This window comes from Balaenoptera musculus, chromosome 11, assembly GCF_009873245.2.
Source record: "Balaenoptera musculus isolate JJ_BM4_2016_0621 chromosome 11, mBalMus1.pri.v3, whole genome shotgun sequence".
In the NCBI taxonomy this organism is placed as follows: Eukaryota; Metazoa; Chordata; class Mammalia; order Artiodactyla; family Balaenopteridae; genus Balaenoptera; species Balaenoptera musculus.
Genome location: NC_045795.1, coordinates 35595842 through 35613286, shown reverse-complemented (window position 1 = coordinate 35613286; position 17445 = coordinate 35595842).

Sequence of the window (17445 nt, the reverse complement as noted above, 5' to 3'; positions counted from 1 at the left end):
CCTCATCCAATTTTATAATTGCTGTGCCTACACACCACTCCCATCATGATTTGTCCTCTGTTTTCTTCGTACCCCTTGTCTTTCTCTTCCATGTCTTTCCTGGTTCCTGATCTGTCTTCCTCATCCTCCTGCAAAGAGACATCATGGCAGGAAGGAGGGGCCTGCCCTTCTGCATCCACACAGGCCCAAGGGATGAGCACAGACAGGGCTAGTCATGAGGCTGGCCGGACGGGCAGGGAGGAAGCTGGAGGCTGTGCTGTGCCAAGCCTGGAGCGGGCCGCCCCTTGGCCCATCGCTGGTGCCTGAGAGTTGGGTTTGCCGACACCCCAGGAGAAGGACTGCTCTGTCAGGGGCTGCCTTGAGTGGCAGATCTCAGATGCCAACCCTCTCTGCCCACAGCAGACGGGGGCAGAGCGAAGGGATGCAGGGGGCAGGGCAGGAGTCAGCTGGCAGGGGCCGGGCAGCCCTGTGGGGAGTCCCAGGCCTACGAGTCCATCCACATCGTCTCTGTTCATGAGGACCCCCGGGGTGGACCTCCCTAACCTCCAGCCCAGAAACAGAGTGCATTCCTTGGGTATTTCTACAGAAGCCTCTGAAGACTTAGGGAAAGTAGGCTGACCACACGCACATGGTATACACACAGGGAATACTTGTGGTTTCTCATTCCCAGGCAGGCCAGCCTCTCAGGGAGCCCCGGTCTGAGGGGAGGCGCAGTCCTGCTGAGGGGAGAAATAGAGTCTGAGGGGAGAAACACAGTTTCTGGTCTCCAGTGGTCTCTGCTAGGTCATCCCTCTGTCTCCCTGCCACTGTCTTGCTGCCTCTATTCCTTTCTCTCCCTCTCCGCATTTTTCTCTCCCTCTCCGCATTTTTCTCTCTCTCTCCTGTGTGTGCACATGCAGAAACACATGCATACACCCACGTGCATTCGGAAGAAGTCTTAAAAACACTCAAGACCGGGACTTCCCTGGTGGTCCAGTGGGTAAGACTCTGCGCTCCCAAAGCAGGGGGCCCGGGTTCGATCCCTGGTTGGGGAACTAGATCCCTCATGCCGCAACTAAGAGTCTGCATACCACAACAAAGGATCCCGCACGCCGCAACTAATAGCCAGCGCAACCTAAATAAATAAATATTTGAAAAACAAAACAAAACACTCACCAAATTTCAATAAATGCCAAGTACACGGTCCAAACTCCAAGGACTGTGGAGACGCAGACTCGGGGATGAGTCGGGGAAGCTCTTGCGGTTGAGCTGCCGGGGCTGAGGCTCCAGACCTTGCGGGAACTCAGGGGCCTTGGATCCCGCCGTGTCCTCTGAGGCTCTGAGCGCGGCAGCCTCACCAGGGCAGGCCTCCTCCACGGCGACCAGGACGGGAGTGACCCCACCCCCTTGATGCCGTTTCTTCCCAGCCTCACTTGCCCTGAGACAAGTTCTGGCTGCCGAGGAAGCAGGACCTGGGACGCTAGGAGCCCACACAGTGACGGGAGACATCGGAGGGACGGGGTGGGACGGGAGAAGCGGGGCTGACCCCCAGCTGTCCAAGCTGCCCCACGGGAGGCCGGGCCGAGAAGCTCCCCAACACACACACCTGCCTTCACTCCCAGAGCCCAGGGGAGAGAGAACAGGCCTTGGCATATTCCAGGGATGTGCCCCATGGCCCTTGTTTGGGCCTCCATGCTAGGGAGGGCCAAGGGTGGGCAGGAAGGGACCCCGAATGGGGTTCAATTCCAATAATATTTGGAAAACACCCTCCTTCACTTGCATGACCTTAGTCACTTTCTGTCCCGAGAAGCGGGCCACCTCGAATTTGTTCGTAAACCTGAAAACTAGAGGCTATGCCTGGGGATTAACATTGTCCAAATGAGAGAAGGAGGAGAGGGAGTCCCCAGTGATCTGGGGATGCAGAGAAGCTGTGAAGGTGACTTTTCTAGGACTCTTTAAACTCAGGACTCCTTAAACTTGTTTTCTTTGCAGTTCAGTCAGCCTGGAGGCAGAGGGATGAAGAATTTGACATCTATAACCCCAGCCCCTCAAAGTGGCAAGATCAGCCCTCTCCCAGCGAAAGGTCACGTCTCCAGGGACAGGGAGCTCACTCTCTTTTGCCCTTGCCTTTGCTAGATGCCTCTGATGGCAGGGGATTTGGAGTGTGAGATTCTGGGTCCCCCGCCCTCCACCTGGTCACTGTAGACCCCAGCAAAGAAGAAGATGGGGCGCCAGAACGGAGTACACTTTTACACAGAGCCCCAGAGCCTTCCTGGCTGAGTCTGGGAACTCTTCCTGGGGAGACAGATTTCACGGATGAGACTGTGCTCTGAAATGGTCCCACTGTGCTCTGGGCGGCACCGGGAAGGTGGAGGCGGCGTGGGGAGGAGGCAGCGTTCTGAGCCGGTGTGATGAAGGTACATCTGGCCTCGGCACTGCCGGGTCCCGTCAACAGCCCTGGCATGGTGCCTTCCTCCTTGGCACTTTCCACGCCGGATTATGGTTCAGCCAGACTTCCTGTGCAGGCCTAGCGAGTCCTGAGCCCTGGGGAGGGCAGAAGGAGGGGGGTAAGCCCCAGGGCTACTGTCTGGTGGACAAGCAAGATGTTTATTCAGTGGAGGAGAAAGAGGAGGCCGAGGGCTGAAGCTGCTGGTGCCCTGGCCTTTCCTTCCTGCCTTCACCTCCCCACTCCACACACGCAGAGCACTGCACTGGAGTCATGGGCCCAGGACATCAGCACCAAAGGACCCGAGGACAGACACACACACACACACACACACACACACACACACACAACAAGGGGACCCCTGCAGACAAGGCTGTGTTCACTTTTCTGATATCACCTTCCTACACACACACACACACACACACACACACGCACACACACACACACAGCCTTTGTGTTTTAAAGTCAATTAACCCTGGCAAAACACAGAGTTAAAGAAGTGGCTCTAGTCCAAGCGCGTCACAGCAGCCGCCGGTGCCAAGATGGAGAATCAGCCCAGAGAAGGAAGGAGGTGGTGGCTGGCGGCAGGGACGGGGCCTGCAGGGTGGGGTTGCCAGGTTTGTGATGTGGCACCTCTGGGGTGAACAGCCTGGGCCTTGATCTTGGATGCTGTCCTGGGAGGCTGCAAGGACAAAGGACATGCCTCCCTGGACTAAGGAGCCAGGCTCTGGGGCCCCCTGCAGAGACAGAACAGGAGAGTGGACAGATGGACAGATGGACTCCTAGAGGGAGTCTGAGGCCTCCCCAGGACCTTGCCATTCAAAGTGTGGTTTATGGACGGCGGCATGACATGGAGGCTTCTCAGAAATGCAGAATCTCGGGTCCAACCCAGACCTACCGAATCAGAGCCTGGACGTCCATTTACATATTCAAGCTCTGGAGGCCTTTCTCTGGGAGCTTCCTGGACCCTGGATGGGGGTTTCCTTGTGGACATGGCATGGATGCCAGCATCACTCTTGGTGGATTCCACTCCTCAGTCTGCAAGGCACCTTGTGAGGTCAGCCCAGCCATCTCCCAGACTACAGGTATGGCTACGCCTATGGTCTCCCAGGGGGATTTATCCATTTATTTCACATTTGTTTCCTGTGGCACCATGCTAGGCATTTGAGATATAGATAATAAGCAAAAAACAGACATGGTCCCTGCTCTCTTGAAGTTTTCAGGTTTATGGGACTGACAGATAAGGCTTTTCTGAAGGAGTGTCGCTTGAGCTTTGAAGAGATGACCTTGGTGAGAAGGGGAGAGAAACCTATTCCAGGCAGAGAGAACAGCATAAGCAAAGGCCCTGAGTTAAGATGGAGCATGGCTGGTTAGAGGAGCTAAAGGTCAGTATGGCTGGAGAGGCGGACGGTGGGAAGGACCATTGTACCAGATAAGACTGAGTGTAAAAGTCTCCGGTAAGCCAGAGTTCCCTGGTGCCTGCCATACCCCTTGATGGTCTCAGAGAATCCTAGAATGTCAGAAATGGAAAGAACCTTGGGCTTCATCCAGGCCAATGCTGGAACCTGGCTTCAAGCCTCAGCTCCATTATAAGTTGACTGTAAATGTGACCTTGGATCATGGGTTTCTCATCTGAAAAGTGTTGGGGATGCCTAGGCTGGGAGTAGCTCATGTAAGACTTCTCTGAGGAGTTACTTCAGTTAGGACACATGTTAGGCTGCTATTAAAAAAAAGAGACCCCAAAATATAGTGGCTTAAACAAGAAACAATTTTATTTCTCTCTCATGTAAAAGTCTGAGTAGATGATACAGAGTTAACATGGCAGCTCAGTGGTGGCGGAAAGTCAGGCGTCTTCTACCTTGGTGCTCTGCCACCATCAACATATAGCTTCATATGGTCCAAAATGGATGCTCCAGCTCCTGCCATCACATTTGCACCCTTCTTTTAAAGGCATGACCCAGATGTTGCACCAGGATCTTCTGCTCATAGCTCATTGGCCAGAAATTAGTCATGTAGCCACACCTAGCTACAAGAGAGTCTGGGAAATGTAGTCTTTGGCTAGGCAGCCATGTGCCCAGGTAAAAATTCTATTACTGTGTAAGAATGGGAGAAGCAATACTGAAGGGCCACAGAGGGTGACCCAGAGTCTAAAGATAGAGTTGGAGCCAGGGAACCCAGCCAGGTGTCTCCAGGATTCTCCTCTTGGCCTTGAGCTGCCCTGGCCTCCTGGAGTTCATGAAGGCCAAGCTCCATCCTGCCCCACAATCCTCCCCCATTTCTACCAACTTCAGGAAATCCAGGCAGCCTGTGGAGGCTTTGGTAGTGTAGGGTTACAGGCATGGAAGGCGGGCCAGCCCTTGCCTGTCCCCACCGCATCACACGGCACACTGATTCTAGGAGAGCTTCTGGCAGCCTGGTAGGACAGGCTCAGGAAGAGGTAGGTTTCCACTCCTCACACACGTAGGAGGCTACTCCTTCTGCCCTTGAAGCGGCAGGAGAGGCCAATCTGGGGAGGGCGGTGGGCCAGCTGTGTTTCCATTACTGCTCCTGAGTCAGGACTGGGGTGGTCCCACAGCCAGGTAAACAGCTGGCAGCAGCAGCTAGAGTGGCTAAGGAGAGCTTTCCCACAAGACTGTCTGACCCTAAGAAGGCCAAAACCAACACCAGCAGATTCCCAAGGCTGCATCCCGCCCACTGCCTGGGCTACACAGCACAGCCGGCTGCTGGCAATGGCTCCCGCTCTGGGCCTCTGCTCTCCACTCTTGTCTTTTCTGAGAGGGACTAGAGACGGTATGTAAAGCAGGGGTTACAGGAGACCGGGGCTTCTCAGCCTTGGCACTGACATTTTGGGCTGGATGATTCTTTGTCGTGGGGGCTGCCCCTGCACATCATAGGATGTGTGGCAGCGTCCCTGGTCTCCACCCACTAGGTGTCAGTAGCACCGATCCCCTCCCCGGCTGCAGATGTTTCCTGGGGGAGCGGGGAAAACTCAGCCCTGGTTGAGAATCACTGGTATGGATTGAAAAGGTCCTGATTTACCAAAGGAAGAAGTCAGGAATGGATGGAGAGAGTGAGGGAGAGAGAAAGAATGGGGGGAAAAGAAAAGACAGAAACAGGGTGAGAGGGGGAAAAAGAAGGAAGAAGCGATACTGAGAATAAGAAAATGAGATAAAAAGAGAAAAGAAATAAAAGGAGCAGGACTTCCCTGGCAGGCCAGTGGTTAAGACTCCACGCTTCCGTGCTTCCACTGCAGGGGGCATGGGTTCGTTCCCTGGTCAGGGAACTAAGATCCCGCATGCCACGCAGCACGGCCAAAAAAAAAAAAGAGAGAGAGAGAGAAATAAAAAGATCAAAAGAGGGAAGTTTAGAGAGACAGAGTGAGGGCCAAACCCTGGAAGGCAGGAGGAGCAAGCAGGCAGGCAGACCCCTAAGGTAGTGCTGGAGTCTGGAGATATAACTGGGTAAAGGGACCATGTCAGAATTGGTCAAAATCGAGGTCCTGGCTTCCCTGCTCCCTAGGAGCTAGACCACAGAGCAGAGCTTTTAAGGGTTGAGATTCTCCCAGGTCTCTGGCCATTCTGCTTTCTTAGTGGGGCTGGAATTTGGATGTGGGATCTCTTCAAAGTTTCTCTAAGCCTCAATTTTTACCTCTAGAGAATGGGCCATTGCTGATGAGAAAGCACAAAGGACTGACTACTTTTTATCTCTGCAGTCTCCTAAACCCCACCAAGATGATCACGATGAGGCATAGCCCACAGGGACAAGAAGAGTGAAGATGTAGAATAGTCAGCAAGATTCTGGAAGCTGAAAAGGGATGAACAGTTACTTAGCCTGGCAGAAGTTGTACCTTAACTCTCTGGGGTGGGAGGATGGGCAGAAAGATAGTAAGAAGGCTGCTTCAACCTGTGGGCACCTTGAATGTCTCAGCACTTGGAAATGCCAGATCCCTCTAAGAGGGGTGGTGTTGGGGGTGGGGCTGAAGAGGATTGGTTGGAAGTGGGTTAAGAAGCAGTGATAGGGAGTTCCCTGGTGGTCCAGGGGTTAAGACTCCGTGCTACTGATACAGGGGGCCCGGGTGTCATCCCTGGTCGGGGAACTAGATCGCACAAGCTGCAGCTAAGAGCCCGCATGCCGCAACAAAAAGAGCCCGCATGCCACAGTTAAGAGAGCCCGCATGCTGCAACTAAAAATCCTGCATGCCGCAACTATGACCCGGTGCAGTCAAATAAATAAATAAATACTTTTAAAAAAAGAAGAAGAAGAAGAAGAAGAAGCAGTGATAACCCCAGATCCCCTCCCACTTCTTGCACAGCTAGGCACTGCCTTCCCCACCCTGGCAGAAAATGGGCTGGTTTACCAACAGAGAGGATTACACAGCTGAGGCAGAGGATTAAATGCAAGTCTGAACACCAAACGGTAAGTTTCCATGAGCCCTTTCCCATTTAGCATCAGAACATTGGAAACAGGTTTATAGCCCCCAGCAGATTCCAGGGATTCTCTCTAGGGAAACTGTCCAAAGAGAAGAGTCCTACAGATATTGGCATTTAAAGGTTTTCTCAATGAAAAAGTCAGCTTTTTCACCAAATCCTTTAGGCACAAGCTCTGCTCAGATAATCAGAGCCTTAGTCTTAAATATGAATAGACAACGAAGGATCACAGGAAGGTGCAAGAGAGATGTCACTATGAAAAAGAGAGCCAGACTAAGCAAATAAGAAAAAAAAAAAAAACAACGTAACTCAGAGATGATGCAGAAAGCAGAATCTTTTTTTGCCTCTTTGAGATAATTAATATTCTCAGAGATAAGAAAAATACTGCAACCTTTGAAACAAGAATAGGATGCTATAAGAAAGTAACATTCACTGAATAAGAAATAGCTATTGAAAATTAAATACGATAGCAACCTATGTAGCATTCTTGCAAAAAATATTTAACCTGTATTTTACCATGATCTAACTTCCAGTCTCCTGTAATACAGCAGGTAGGGGGATAAAATTAAATGACATTATGAGGAAACAATCAGACAAACACAGAATGTAGGGCATTCTACAAGACAACTTGCCTAGATCCTTAAAATGTCAATATTGTAGGAGAAACAAAAAGATAAAAAAGACTTTATACATGTTAAATAGACTAAGGAGGGAAATCCCTGGAGGTCCAGCGGTTAGGACTCAGTGCTTTCACTGCTGAGGACCAGGGTTCAATCCGTGGTCAGGGAACTAACATCCCACAAGCCACACGGTGTGGCCAAAAAAAACAAAACAATGCAAAACAAAAACCACTAAGGAGACCTACCAACCAAAGGAAGTTAAGATAGGATCCTAGTTCAAATAGACCAGCTATAAAAGAAAAATTGGACACAATTGGGGAAATTTGAATATGGACAGGATATTAAAGATATTAGGGGATTATTGTTAATTTTCTTGGGGTGATAATGGTGGTGTGATTATGTAACAGAATGTCCTTAATTTTAGAATCTGCAGGTTAAAGTATTTAAAAATCAAGTATAATATGGTCTACAAATTTCTTTCAAATAGCTTTGCCAAAATATACAGGCAGTTCATAGACAATATATAATAACAATTCTTCACTCTAGTCCTACACTGTCTAATACAGTAGCTACTTTTCACATGTAGCTTCTAAGCACTTGACATCATCTGGATTGAGATACACTGTGAGTATAAAATACACACTAAATTTCAAAGACTTAATACAACAGAAAAAATGAAAAAATCTCATTAATAATTTTTATATTGATGGCATGTAGAATTGGTATTTTGAAATAAGTAAAATATTAAAGTTATTTTTTAAACTGTTTTAATGTGGCTACTATAAAGTTTACAATTACATATGTGGCTCACATTATATTTCTATTGTACAGCACTGACCTAGGTAGGGAAAAGAATGTTAAGTATACTGTTTTTTTCAACTGTACTGTATATTTGCAATTCTCTTAATAAAAACTTAGAAAGAAAAAGAAATGAAATAAAAATAGAGACTTTCTTTTTAATCAATAGGAGGGTTGGAGTCAAAGTTTAAAAATCCTTTTGAAAGTAGGATAAGATGATAAAAGTAAAGATTAGAAAATCAGAGAACCAATCCAAGAGGCCTCATTCAAAAAGATAGAACATAATAAGCACAGAAAGGAACCAAAGGGCATGAGCTTCTAGATTAAAGGGGAGCCTGAGGACTCAGCACTGTGAATGAAAAGATACACCAACTGATGCACTGGGGAATAAAGAGATTCTAAAAAGTTTCCAGAGAGAAAAAAAAATATTGGTCACATTTAAAGACCCAGGAATTAGAATATCACTAAACTTCTCCACAACCACCCAGGAAGCTAGAAGACAAAGGAGAAAAACTCTCAAAATTCCAAAGGAAAAAATTTTCAACCTAGAATTAGATACCCAGCCAAACTATCAATCAAGATGAAGGTAGAATAAAGATATTTTTAGACGTACAGGGTCTCAAATTTTTTACCTCCCTTGCACCATTCCTCAGAAAGCTATTGAAGGATGTGCTCTATCAACCAAGAAAGTAAACAAAGACAGAAGGCATTGGATTCAGAAAACAGGGGGTCTGATGTAGGAAGAAGGCAAAGGGAATTCCTAATCAATGGTGAAGGGACACTTCAGGATGTGAGCTGCCCTAGAGAGCAACCATCCAGCCAGGAGCAGAAAATGTTTGGCTCTGAAAGCAGTTCACCAAGAAAAAAAAAAAAAAAAAAGGGACTGAGAGACTATTCTTCTGAGAGAAGTTTTACAATTATAGCAGGGAGTTTGGGAGTTAATTAGTGACACAGACATACAAAGTTAAGCAAACAAAAAACATGAAAAACAAAATGTCACGCAAGAAAAAAAGTGTACCCAAGTACATTATGAATATTTACATAGTTATGATAGTGTTAACATCGAGTTGAGATCTATTTTGGGTGATAGGGAAAGAAGTATATGTGTTGGGGATGGAATGGAGCTAATCGTCATCTTTTGTAGTAGGAAGATAATCTATACTAACTAAAGTAGGATAACAAAAATTATGATGGGATTTTATAAACAGCTATATGTTATTTAAAGAAGTAGAAGAAAAATAGGAAGAAGTAGATGGAAAGTCTAAAAGAAGTTGCCTCTGGGGACTGGGAATGGGGAAGGGTGAGGCAGGCAATTGCTGTTTTCCGTTAGTCTGTTTAGTATTATTTGACTTTTATTAAAAGTATTTATATACATATATCACTTTGCTAAAAATAAAAATTGAATTAAAAGATAAAAAGAAAATCCAGGTCATCCAGGGCAGGCCTAGTGACTGCCCAGAACTGAAGGTCATTTCAGGTGTCACTGCCTGGCAGCTGCCTACGTCAGCAACTCCGGACATGGCTAGAGGGAGCCTTTTTGGAGAAACGTTATCCTGCCTACCCCCATGACTCATAGGCTCCCATTGTTTCCACACCCCTGCCACTTTCCCGCCATGGGGATGTGTGCGCTGATGTTGGGGGTGGGTACCAAGGGAACTTTCTTGTGCTCTTTGTTTTCTGTGGGCCCCACTCCCAACCCCAGGGGTACAGGCTTCCTTGCCAGGGACCAGGTGTCAGGCAAGGGGCACTGGGTGCCAAGAAAGAGAAAAAACAATCTTAAAATACCTCTCTGCCTACCCATTTCGGAAATTCAGAATCATGTGGTTGAGTAGGACATATGAGATCAACTTGCCAACATCTCCAAGAGGTGGACACCAACCCTTGGCTTGAGCACTTTGAATGACAGGGAACTCAATGCTTCAGAGGGACACTGTTAAGGGTTGGGGGCAAAGTAAGGGGCACATAAGGGTCTTTGGTGCCTACAGGCTTTTGCATGAGCCATTCTTCATGCTTATATTGGTCAAGGCCCTTTGAGTGTCAAAGAACCCACTAGTTCTAAAGGTTCAATGAAGGGATACAGGTGAGGTTCAATGAAAGGATACAGCTCTCAGCGGAAACAGAAGCTGCCCAGTCCCCATCTCTGCCTCTCTCTCCAGATGTCTGTTCTATCCTCCTGCTTCTCTCTGCATACTTCCTTCCTCTGCCTACTGTCTGGCTCACACATGACCCCAATGCCTGCCACCACTCCCAAGCCTCCATGACTTCCAGATTCAGCTCCCCACAGCTCACTGTCTAAGTCCTTTGATATACTAATTTCAAATACCTAGCCAGGTCATCTCATTGGTTCATCTTTTTTTTTTTTTTTTTTTTAAGGATTTTATTTATTTATTTATTTTTTTGGCTGCATTGGCTCTTCATTTCTACGCGCGGGCTTTCTCTAGTGGCGGCCAGCGGGGGCTACTCTTCGTTGCGGTGCGTGGGCTTCTCATTGCGGTGGCCTCTCTTGTTGCAGAGCACAGGCTCTAGGCGTGCAGGCTTCAGTAGTTGTGGCACACAAGCTCAGTAGTTGTGGCTTGTGGGCTCTAGAGCACGGGCTCAGTAGTTGTGGCACACGGGCTTAGTAGCTCTGCAGCATGTGGGATCTTCCCGGACCAGGGATCGAACCCGTGTCCCCTGCATTGGCAGGCGGATTCTTAACCACTGCACCACCGGGGAAGTCCTCATTGGTTCATCTTGGTTCAGGTTTCCTCTCCTAGCCCAATCAGCTTTACCAAGGTGAGTCACATGGTTCAAAGATGGCTACCTGGTCTGTCCATCTTCAGGAAGAACAGTGGGTAGGGAAGGCATCTCAAATGTATCCACCACACTCACCACCTTTCTCTCCCCCCTACCCTGCATTCATCCAAGGATGCCTTCAGCAAATTCTTACCAATTACCTTCAGAAAGAGCACTGGGGGGTTGAAGATGGAGGAACCAGGCTCAGATTTGTGACTTTGGGCGAAGCACTGCCCATCTATGGGTCTCAGTTCCCTCCTGAGCCCCTAACATGAGGGGGGCTATGGTTCAACTAGATCAGAGGTTCTCAACCCTGGGAAAACATTATAATCATCTAGAGAGTTTTTAAATAAAATTCTGATAGCTGGCCTCACCTTCCTCCCTCCACAAATCTTCTGATTTCATTGGTTGGAGTAAGATCTGGGTAACATACTTTTGAAAGGGCCCCAGTGATTCTAATACACAACCAGGGTTGAGAGCCATTGGATTAGAATCTAATCATTAGATTATCACTAATAGTCAATGGCTAAAATGGTACTTGGCTTACAATAAGTGCTCAATAGATTCTCCCTGAAGGAATGAATTCCCTTCAGCTGTAACATTCTGTTCTGAGTTGAGAGGTAGGTTTGGGGGTACTGGGGGGGCTCCAGTGGGACTCAAAGAGTTTGCTCAGAACAAGGGACAGAAAGACACTGGAGGGAGGGTCACTGCCAGCTAAGGAGGAATCTCAGGAGTGGTCCTTTGGAGACAGACCAAGCTGGATCCTCTGACTCACTTAGTACCTACCGCTGCTGTTGGGGCCCAGAGGCTGGAGGGCTGCCTGCGGTGGGGATGAGATCTTGGGGAATCTGAAGGCCAGCCGAGCTTTAGGACCTTGGGCTAGTCAAAGAACCACAAGATTTTCCATGCAAAACAGGAACTTAGAGTTCTCCTTCACTAGGCTGATGAGAGGATTAAGGGAGACAAAGGATTGAAGTGTAAACAATTATTCACATGAGGCTTAATCTCAGGTAAATCTCAGGTTATCACTGCCTAAAATCACCCAGAGGGAGCTGTAGAGAGGGGGCACTAGATTGTCAGGTTCTGACCTGGAAAATGACAGCTGTCCAGTCAAAGTTCTCCCTGGAACTTCAGCACGTTACTGTCAAGCCATTTCCTAGGGTGAACGGAAGGACAATAATGTACCTGCCACCCCTACGGACAGTAACATGGAGGGAGGCCCCGGGCCTCACATGCTAACCTTGGAGGCAGGTTATGGTTCCCAGTTTTCCTGAGAAATAACAGAAGCCCAGACAGGTTAAGTGACTTGCCCGAGGTCAGGCAGCTAGGAGAGGGCTGGGCCTGGAATTTGAGGCAGCCCAAGAGCAGCCCTTATCCTGCCCTCTCGTTGGGAAGATGGGACAGACACCTGTGAAACATCTAGAAAACAAGCCAGCAGCCCCAAATCTGAAGTTACCTGCCAGGTGGAGAAGAGCAGAGCAGAAAACCTGGGAGAGGCAGGGACGGCTAAGAGCATCTTTCTAGAAGGTTAGTGTAGAACCAGGCCAGCCAGTGGTGGAGGGGCATCAAGAAATGACTTCTCATTAACTGCCGTCTTGGGCTGCTTCTCCTGGGATGGCAGGTCAGGGTTTCTGGGGTTACCTGGTAAGAACCAGAGCCCACTTTAGCTAGCTCATGGAAAGAAAAGTTTGTGGTCAGGATTCAGCAGGTGATGCCAAGGGGATCCAGAGGTAGGACCAGTATTTCCTTATAGAGAGTCTGGAGCTGGGGGCTTAGAAAGCTGTCTTCTCTGTAGTGTTCGTTCTGCTCTCTTTCTGTCTGTGTCTTTCTGTGTCCCTCAGTCCCTCTTTCTCTGTCTCTGTCTGACTTCATGTTACGCGTGTCCACACCACACACGCCCCACATACATGCTCCTCTGCCTTTCTCTGTGCATCTGCTCCATTCTCCTCTCTCTACTGTCTGACTTGTATGTGAGCATACTTTCTGCTCTCCCATAATTGTGGTGGTGGCCATGAAAGTGCACCCCGCGGACCTCCAACTACAAGGAGGAAATTGACCAATGACCCCAGCTGCTGCCTCTGAAATCCATCACCAAGTCTGTTCCCAGATCATGGGCTGCTGCAGCTAGTGACTGAGCAGAGCAGGGTACCAAGGTGGGTCCATTTCCCGGAGACCTGGGACTCACCCGAGCCTAGCCTAACCTCCCACAGCCTGCAGGGCAGTCTAGGTTGCTTCACCCAACCTCCCCTCCCTCTCAGTCACTCAGGATGGGACTTGCATCTTGGTCAGATGGTGCTTCCAGCCTCTCACAGGTGTTTCCCCTAACATAGTCCTTTCCAGCTTAATCCAGCCGTGGCATCTGCTTCTTGGAGAACCTGGATTAACACACAGCAGTTCCAGGTGGGTCATGACGGACCCCCGACTCCAACCCTACTGACTCTCCTTCCACCTCCTGTTACCAACACACACACCGAGGATGGGTGTGGAATCAAACAAAGGAAGAGAAGTCTTTTCCTTGGGTCCCCTTGTCAAGTCCCAGCACAGAGCCTGTCCCAAAGCAAGTGGTCACTAAAAAGTGGTGGTCATTAGAGGGACAGCCCTGCACGCGGCTCACAAGGGGGCCAGACCGCGGCTGGCTTACTGAGGACTGCTCCTGGGAGGATTCTGGGCTGGGGCCGGGGCACTGGACCTCTGCAGCATCCACTTTTGACTGGGACCCTGGACATCCTGCGTGGAGCCACCTCCTCCCCTGCACTAGGGGCGAGGAATTTTTGGAAGGCCTTAGACTCCTTCCTGTGTTGTTTTGACTCAGGCACACATCCTGTGTATCAACGGTGTTTTTTGCTCAGCGATACGCTCCCTGCAGCCTTAGTCTGGATCCCAACACCCCCAATAGCCCTGGTCCAGTTACCAGACCTAGTGTATGCCAAGAGGGTCTCCCCTTTAGTTAGAAGGACACCCAGGGGATGAGGACTTTGCTGAAACCACAATGCGGTTGGGAGAGTGTAAGTCACCTCCTGGACTAGGCTTTGGGCAGTCGGAGAACTCCAGCTGAAGGCAGATATGCCTTCTACACAAGGCCTCTGCTCCCCTTTCTGCCTCCAGTTTGGAGTGTGACCCTTGGGTGTACCCTTCCGTGTACATACATGGGGCAGGTACCTGTGTCACCTGCCCACCCACTACCCTCACAGTCAGCTCCCACAGCCTTGGATCTTCACCCCTACTCAGCAATGGTCTGAGGGGCCCACGGGATTGCAAGGGACACTTTAGGAATTATGTTCCCCCTGAAACCCAGACATTGCTGGCTCCTTTCCAAGATGGGCAAAACCTCACTGCCTCCCACCCCGCCCCTGCCCAGTCCACACAGCGCGTCCAGAAGATCAGTGCTGCGATGATGTGCTGGTAAATGTTTAACATCTGGCTCTCTGCAGAGAGGAGAGCCCTGATTTATAGTGTTTGCTCATTTCTGTGGTGTAAATACTTCCACTATGGCTATTTTAAGCTACAACGTGATGGCACAAAAATGAAGTTGGGAAGAGAAACGCAGTAGCATACCATTATGTAATATTTCCACCGGGCACCTCCAATGGATGTCAGTAACCTCAAAAGCTTGAAGAGTAGTGACATGTAAAGTAATTAGGAAATGATGAGTTTTGAGTATGTTTTACCTTCGCTCTTCATACAGTTTAAGTGTATGGTTATATAATTTAATTTTTAAGATAGTCAGCTTGTAAAATTTCTCAAACTTTAACCGCTGGCTCTCATGAGCGGGATGAACGGGCCCCAGACCCCTGGGTCAGAACCTTTCCCCTGGAGTGAACTGTTGAGGGTGGGAATGTGAGCGGGTAGAGAGACAGAGAGAGAGCCTGACTGCCTGCTGGGTAACTGTCTGCTCCTCATTTCCCTTCCTCCTCAGTCACCAGCATCAGGTGTTCTAGGCGGCCTACGAGAGACTCAACAAGTACGTGTCGGGGACTTCCCTGGCGGTCCGGTGGTTAAGACTCCACGCTTCCATTGCAGGGGGTACGGGTTCAATCCCTGGTTGGGGAACTAAGATCCTGCAAGTCCCGTGGTGCGGCATTAAAAAAAAAAAAAAAGTACATGTTGTTTGAATTGAATACAGTATAATGTCACCACCCCAGACACAGCAGCTCAGCTGGCCAGAGCCACAGGTGAAGGAATCTAAGAATGAGAAGGAAGTTTTCCATAACTGGAGGTAAACAGATTTCAACGCAGAATATAAACACGGGCAGGGAGGGATTGGCAGGAGATGCCAGAAACACAGAACAGAACTGCCCTCTGAGATCTCCAGCCAGGCATTTCCAGAACCTGGGTATTTCTGGATTTTACCCCAGATCTGCTAAGTCAGAATCTCTTGAGAACAGAGCTCAGGAATCCCCTGGTGACTGCTGGGTAGTTACCACAGGGCTGGGATCCGCTGATTGCTTCACCTCACTGGTCCTGCAGAGGACAGGTAGCTGGGAGCTGCAGCCAGGGCACCCTCTTTGGGCCCCCTGGCCCTGGAGCAGGAAAGCCCTGCTCTGGCAGGCTTGTGTGGTAGTTACTAGCACAGGCTCTGGGGTCTCAGGTTTGAACCCAGGCTCTGCTTCTAGCTGTGTGACTTTGGGCAAGTTAACATGCCCACTCTGTGCCTCAGCTTCCAAAGGGTGATAATAATACTGACTTCACAGTGTGGTGGGGATTAAATGAGATCTGAGGTCATGGGCAGTAAGCATCGTGTAAATGGCCGAGGTGGTTTATTTAAGGCACAGGGCTAGATGGTGGCAGACCCCAAGCCTATGAGTACTGTTCAGACATAGCAGAGAGGACCAGAGACCCTAAAGTAGAAGAGACTTTGATATCTTAACGTAAAAAACTCTGATCTTGCTTAAGGTAGGGAGCTCCTGGTAAGGAGTTTCTGCACCTTCAAAGAGGTTGGGTCTCAGGGCAGTATGTGCTGTTTGTGTCCATGTCCCAATCCCTCGGCCCGTTTCGGGTGCCAGTGTGGCTATAGTGGACAGTCCTGTACATGCTGCCCAAGCCCCTCCCCAGGGGTTCCTCTCTGCGTTTGCACCCCAAAACTTTCTCCAAAACCCGGCAGAAGGTCTCTTAGCCCCAGGGCAAGCCCAGCCAGTGTTCCCGTCGGCTATCATTGCATAACAAACCACCCCAAAACTTAGAGGCTTAGAATAACACCAATCGTGTATTTGCTCATGATTCTGAGATTTGGGGGATGGCTGGGCTCTTCATGTGGCCTCAGCTGGGGCTGGAATATCCCAGATGGCTCCTCGGCTGGGCAGATCCCCTCCAGGGCATGGGTCTCCAGGTACTTGGATTTCTTACCTTGCAGCTGGCTTCCCCGAGAGCACAAAAGTGGAAGCTGCCAGCCCTCTTAACACAGAAGGTCACTTCCAGGGTATTCTATTGATCAAAACAGGCCCAGGGCCAGCCCATGTGCAAGGGAATGGACTCCACCTCTTGTACGGGGAGTGGCAAGGTCACTTTGCCAAGGAGAGTGTGGGATGGTGGCGTCTTTGGACAGTACAGTCTGCCACATCCAGCCTGTATAGGAGGGAGGTGGGGATTAATGTCCGTGGGGCCATCCTTAACCAACGAGGGTGGGAACTGGTGGATAAACGCAGGTCTCCTGTCCTTCAAAGGGACAATTCTGAGGTGTATTCGACAGGCTCTTCAGAGGGGTCCCAGCAGGATTGAGCCCCAACTGCCCACAGTGGAACCAGCTCAACGAGGTTCCCTTAATTGCCTTGTGCTCTTTCCCCATCTTTATCTCCCTCTACCTCTCTGCTACTTCCTCCAGCCATCTCCCAGTTCTGGTCTTAGGCCTTGCTCTCCTGGGCAACCAAACCAAAACACTCAGTTTCCTCATTTGGAAAAAAACCCTTAAATCGGGCTATAAAGTATTGCACCTGGCTCCCAGACTGATGAGTAATCCCACAGGAATGGAGGTGAAAGGGCTTTGTAAACTGGGCGGCCCCGAAACCGAGGTGAGTGGTCACTGTGAGCAGAGGTATTCCCGAGGGAAGCACGGGGACTTGGGGGCTGAAGGGGTGGGACACCCAGGCCCCTGTCATCAGGGGGTGGTGACCAGAAGGAATGCTGCCGCCGTGGAGGCGATGAGAGGTGAGGACAGAGAGGTGTGGGGAAACGGGAAAGGGGGTGCAGACAGAGGGGCTTCCTGGAGTGTGCAGAAGTAAGGAGTGCTGCGTCCCTGCCCTGCCTACCAGATTCAGGTGACTCGGCACAATCAGGTGACTCACTGGGCCAACAAAGCCTGTGACAAGGTCCCTCAAGATCATCCACCCGGTTTCGCAGGGACTCGCCCTCGTGGAATAAACCTCACCTCCTGATTTGGCCTCTTCCTGGGAGGAGAGGGACTGAA